Raw genomic sequence first — 6000 nt, forward strand, 5'->3', positions numbered from 1 at the left:
GTTAAAATAAACGAGCAAAGTATCTTTGGTGATTAATTACCCTTCCTTCCTTCTCCCTCCCCTCCCTTCTAAAAGCGCAAGCACCTGTGCCACAGCCCAGCAAAATGTTTCAGTCTCCTGTGACCAAGGGCATCCCAAATGTTTTACCTGGCACAGGGGGGACCGGGATGCTTGGATTTGCTGCAAATGCCTTCTCAGCCCAGGGGAAGCTGGGAGGTGTCAGCAACCAAATCCTGCTCACACTGAGTCAAAAAAAAAAATAAATGTTTTGGTGGATTTAATGCTCGATGAATTCCCATTTAACTAGCGGGTTTATGGGACTCAGGTTTTCAATGGGATGTGGTTCAGGTTCTGACTTGCCAGCTTAGAAAGCTTGAATAATCAGTAATAATGTGCTTCTTGGGTCTTTCTGGAAGGACAGCACTCACACGGGACCTCTTACTCACCCTGCCCGCAGCATGCCCAAGCCTGGGCTGCACCCAGTGCCCACAGCTGGGTCCTGCCTGCCCCCATCTAGGTTTTTTTCCTTCTGCTTCCTTGCAGCAATGTGGGCAATGATATATTTCCTTTAAGGAAAGGAAATTTCCTTGAAGTTTGGCTTGTTTGGCTTTCTTGCCCTCTCCTCCCACTCAGGAGGGGACTTCATTCTATTCCTCCCAGCAAGCTCCCACTCGCCTGACACCACCGAGTCACAGCCCCAGGCTGGCACCAACCCCAGGTGCCCCTTTGTGAGGGGAAAGCGAGGTAAGGGGCTGCCGACCGCCCCTTGCCCATGCCTGGCCTGTCTGGGGACACTTGTGGTACCCAAGGACTCTTGCCAGGAAGCACCTTCGCTTTGCTGCCCCCGTGTCTTCTCTCACCCTTCTCCCTCTCCTCAGCCCTGTCAGCTCCGATGAGGAGCTGTGCAGTGCTGGGCACTCTAAGGATGCTTACATGCTCCCGGCACCATAGGGGTGCTGCTCTGGGGGGCAGCCCCAGGCTGCCACCCCCTGCCCGCCCTGGGAGCTGGGCAGGGATGCATACCTGTGGGCACAGCCCCACTGGGGGATAAGCACCTTCCCCTTTCCCCAGCGCCTGCTGGCACACAGAGAGCTGCCATCAGCAAAGCCTTTGGCCTCCAGGGTGAGGTGGGGGGAACAAAATACATGAGCTATGTCTGCTAACAGAGCTGGACGGATGGAAAAACCTGGGCATTAAATAAAACCCACAGATGTTTCATAACCAGCCATGAAGAGTATTTCATTTAACAGCTCAGAGCTATTTTTAGCATCAGTTAATCATTCTATTTTTTCCTTTATGTCTCCCTCCCCCCCCCCCCCCCCCCCCAGTCACGGGAGCTGCTGGAACACCAGACTGCTCTGCCCGAGGAGCATGTTGGCTCCTGCTACCAGGTGCCCACCTGAAGTTAGAGGTCTCTGTAGCAACATCATAACCCATCACTGCAGAAAGGCAGGATGTCGTGATAGCTGGGGATGGAAGGACAGACATCCAGGTAAGAGGAAAACCAGCTTCCTCAAAAAAAAAAAAAAATTAAATAAAATGGGTAGCAAAACTAGGGAAGCTCCTGAGCAATACTGGGGAGTGATTTCCACGCATCACTACATCTACCTGTCTTGCAGGATCAGCAGCTCTTTAAGAGAAAAATCAAGCTGCCACAAACACTGGTATTTTCTCTCGCAGATGCTCTTCACCTTGCTAATGACAGCCCTATGGAGCAGCGGTGGGTTCTCAGCGAAGCAAGAGAAGATGGACTATTGACCCAGGAAGAGGGGACGGGGCACTGGGGAAATGCACACTGAGCCAGTCACAGTGCCTGAACGCAGGCTGGAGAGGGAGAGTGGAAATTCCCATCGGGCGAAAGCAAACATGATGGATGGCACTCCCATCACCCATCCCCGCAGTTCACCTCCAACCGTCTCTCTTCACTTATTTCTCTCTCCTTTTTTTTTTTTTTTTTTTTTTTTTTTTTTTTTAAGGTGGGATGTTTTTTAAGTATCCTTTTGGTGGCTAAAACTATTCTGCTCCTTTTTAAGTACTGAAACCTGCTCCAGAATGCATCCAGCGGGACCCAGTCTAAATCAAGGTGAGGTGAAGCACTGCCCATCTCTATCCTCAGGCTCGCAATTCGCCTCCATGGAGGTGCGTCTCCCAAAACCCAGCATGGAGATGCCCCTAAACCCAGCCAGCAGTCAGGGTGAGGGGCTTGGGGGTCGGGGTGGTCCTGCCACACCTCTCAGCTCCCACAAGGTGGCAGGTCTCCATAATTGTTTTATACGCTGCGATCCCAATCACACAAGCCCACCAGCAGCAGCCGTGGCTTGCCAGCCCTGCCGAGAAGGCAGCCGAGCCCCAGCAAGTCATTATTTTTTTTTAAAAAAAAAAAAAAAAAAAAAAGATGGGTCTTTTGCAAATGTAAACTGTTTTTTTTTCAAAATAAATACGTTCATCCAAATTCAAAAAAGCAGCATAAAAAAACTAGGACAAGGCACGGCCAAATCATGGCTCCTTGTGCGTCCTGAGTGATTGCAGGGTTCAGAGCAGACACGTGGCAAAGCAGAAGGATGCTGGAGATGTAGAAACCCAGGAAGGAGCAGAGAGGTAGTTCAACAAGGTTCAGAAGGTGGGGAGGAGATTTAGAGATTATGCCAGATCAAAAGGATAATTATTTTTGTTACATTTCCCTATCTGCATCACTCTACCGGTTATGCGAGAAGCCGAGCAACTGTGCTGATTTTCTCGTTTTCAAGCATGCCTAGTGTAAAGAACATGTTTCTAAAGCCTTGGCAATAAATGCCAATCTTTCATCAGACCTGTTTGCTGTGTATTCAGAGCAGAAGAGGCAAACCCGGAAAGACTTGGAGATATAGCCTGTAGATGTTTCCCCCAACACCCATAGGCTCGCTGCCTCCCAAGGTGTCAAGGAGCTTGGCACAGGACAGAATCACCCCCCAAAATGAAGCAGCTTTCTGTTCAGAATTTGGCATCTTTGCTACCAGTCCCACAAGGACAGAACTTTCTGGCTTCCTGCTTGAATTGTCTTAGGAAAAGCCACTCATCCCATATAAAGCACCTCCAGCCAGCAAAGAAATTAGTCCCAGCCCTCACACCCTTACTCACATACAGTCACCAAATCCCTGGCTGTAAATGGGGGTGAGGAATGGAGGTAGGATTTGCCTCCCTGCTTCACCTGAAAGCCTGCAGTAGATGGCCCGGATAGGTTTTTGGTTGCCCTTCCCTACCAGGAGGCTGCTGCAAAATCCTGCCCCTCACAGCCCTTTCACGCTGGGCAAGCAGCAGCTCGCCCAGGAGTCGTGGTCCCTATCTAGAGCAGAGCCAAAGCAGGGGTGTAAGGATTAGGGTGGATGCAGGTGAGAGGCAGTGGGGTACCCATGGTGCTGCCGGCTCTGGTTCCAATTCCCTGACCCGCAGCACTCATGCAGAGCTGGCTGTGCCCAGGGGAGCCAGAAGCGGCTGGAAGTGTTTATGCGCAAGCACGTCCCTCCAGAAAGAGGGCGGGGGAAGCTGTGTGCACAAAGCAGCAGCCTCCCAAGCCTTGAGCAAAATGCCTCCCCACTCTCCACTTCCCCAGAATAGTCTCCCTGCCCAGACAGCCACAGGCAGGAGATCCTGCTGAAGCAACTTATTGCTTGCCGCAGTGGTACCAAGCCTGGCAACAGCTTAAAAGCTGTCTGGGCGGCTGGAATGAAGGCACCTCTCTTCCAGGCTTGCCAGTGGAACAGCTTTGCTAGTGGAGGGCAACCATCCAGCAGCTGCTGGTCCAGCCTCTCCCAGGGCTCCTCTCTCTACTAACTGGGGAGGGAGCACTATCCCAGCACCACTGGCTGGCAGCAAGCAAGCCAGCGTGAGCGCACTGCCTTGCCATCAACACCAGACGCTTTGAAGTGCCATCGTCAGCTAAGAAACCCCCTCCAGGAAGGCAATTTCCCAATAGTGAGCTGCAGATACTCCCACCAGAAGTGACGATAGGTATCAAAGTACCTTGGAGGACCTTGGCCAGAACTCCCATCTCTAGCACCTGCAAACTGTGGGTGAATCTGGTGCTCTGTAGGGATGAGCATCAACGTGTAGGTGTGCAAAAGCTTTCCTGACATGCAGCCGGCTTCCCACTCCTCCACTAGCTGCTGGTGCTGCCGCTGGCTCCACAACAATGCTGCAAAGCTGGTCCCCAGGGACCTCTGGCCACCAGGACCCTTCCCTTCCCTGGGGAAGGAGACTTCCCCAGGAGGAAGAGGATGCACACGGACATCTCTCCTGCCAAGCTCTCTCTTGCCAAGGCCAACCATCTGACCACAGGCCTTGATGGTCCCTCCAACAGCTTTTGGGGCTCCCCATCCCTGTCCTGCCACCATCGGAGCCAGTTGTCTGCTCTCAACTCCGTATCAATACCATGCTTAATTTACAGGGCAATAAAAGTTAATTAATGCTGTAGTTACAAACCCATTACAATGTAATTATTGTTTAATGGGATTATAAGTTATGCAATTTCTGACAAAGTGCTTATTGCTTATATAACAAACCAGAAGATATTTACAAAGTGATTAATTGCAGCAGTGCTAAGCAGCTGGCTCAGTGTAGAGATGGGGATGGGGGCTGCCCGTCTCTCTCCGGAGGAGAGCCCACGCCTCTCCCAGCACCGGACAGGGCTGTGCGGCCAGAGGAGCAGGGAGTACAGCTTCATCCCAGTGCTGCGAGCGGCTCTGCCCACTCCTCTCACCCCAGCATTGGGACATGGGACATGTCCCAGCCCCTGACAAGACAACAGCAAAAGCACCACTAGCTTTAGCAGAGTCAGGATTTCTCCCTGGTTGTGCATATCTGTCATGACCTCCTAAAGCATTTTTTCCCCCCAACTCTTAATTACCCAATTGCATTTCCTTGGCCTTTGCTAGGGACCCCTCCACATGCTGACCATGGAGGAGCATCACCTCTTGCTGCAGCCTGGGACACAGCTACCTGAACGTGCAGAGACATACCAGCAGGCCTCCGAAGACATTTCTTTCAGAAAGGCTGCTTTGCTCTCCCACCTTCCCCTTCCCTGTGCGGAGGGAATAGAGGGAAATGGCTCCCAAGCAGCAGAATATCAAGCCAGGAGGCTGCTCACCCAGTTGCCCTTTCACGTTGGATGAGCCTCATCAGCCGTTACACATGTGTCTTGCCTTGTCTCCCCTGCACCCAGAGAGCTTTGGGAATGAAAAGGGCAGCTGCCGCAGATGAGCACCTGGGGCTACGGCTGACTTTAGCACAGAGCTAGAGCCCAAGCAGTATCAGAGGAGGATTTAATTCACTCTTGATAAGGCTGCTGGGTTTTGGTGTGTGGGAGCCCGCACCCACGTGGCAGAGCCAGAGCCACTGGCCATCCCTGAAAGCAAAAGGGAACAAGCATAAGGATTTCCAGCAGTCCAAAATGGGCCAAATTCTGCCCCAGAGGGCTCGATGCACCCTGCTTATGAATATCAAGCACCCAGATGAGCTATGGGTCAGTGTGCTCCCAGCCAAAAAGGTCCTGGGACAGGGAGGACCCCTGAGCAGTCAGCCCAGGCAGGCAGTTCACACCAGTGGCTTGATGCTCTTGAGAGTGGCGAATTAAAAAGAAAAATAATTAAGGTTTTAATAATTAATATTGCTGCTGGGATAATTACTGTTATTACTACTACTATTACTGTTTGGACTGGGGCTTGTCACGGTTCATTTGGGGAGGAAAAAGTCACAGCCTGCTCATGGGAAAAAGGGCAAAACGTGCTAAAGGCCATTCATTGCATGACTCAGGGCCAAATAACCCTGTTTTTTTCTGCAGTGAAAGATTATTAGGCGCCTAATAGGCGTTGAGAGCCTTTTTGGCTTCCTCCCTCCCCCCTCCTGAAATCTCCTGCCTCACGCACAGCCTATCTGACCCACGGAGCAAGGCTCTGTCCTGCTCCCAAGGCTGCTACAGTAAAGGAAACTGCTATAAAAATGCAACAGAGCACTTTTCCAGCAGAA

General features: G+C 51.6%; 1 protein-coding gene across 1 annotated transcript in view; it reads right to left on the reverse strand.

Annotated features, from left to right (window-relative positions):
* SLC29A3 (solute carrier family 29 member 3) overlaps positions 1-159 on the reverse strand; it is a 174609-nt gene extending 174450 nt beyond the window's left edge. Inside the window, exon 1 of the mRNA XM_055804427.1 lies at positions 148-159. The gene's annotated coding sequence lies outside the window, so the exon portion shown is untranslated. The remainder of the gene's footprint in view (positions 1-147) is intronic.
* Positions 160-6000: the final 5841 nt, after the last annotated feature.

The sequence above is a fragment of the Falco peregrinus genome, chromosome 1 (assembly GCF_023634155.1).
Source record: "Falco peregrinus isolate bFalPer1 chromosome 1, bFalPer1.pri, whole genome shotgun sequence".
Lineage (NCBI taxonomy): Eukaryota > Metazoa > Chordata > Aves > Falconiformes > Falconidae > Falco > Falco peregrinus.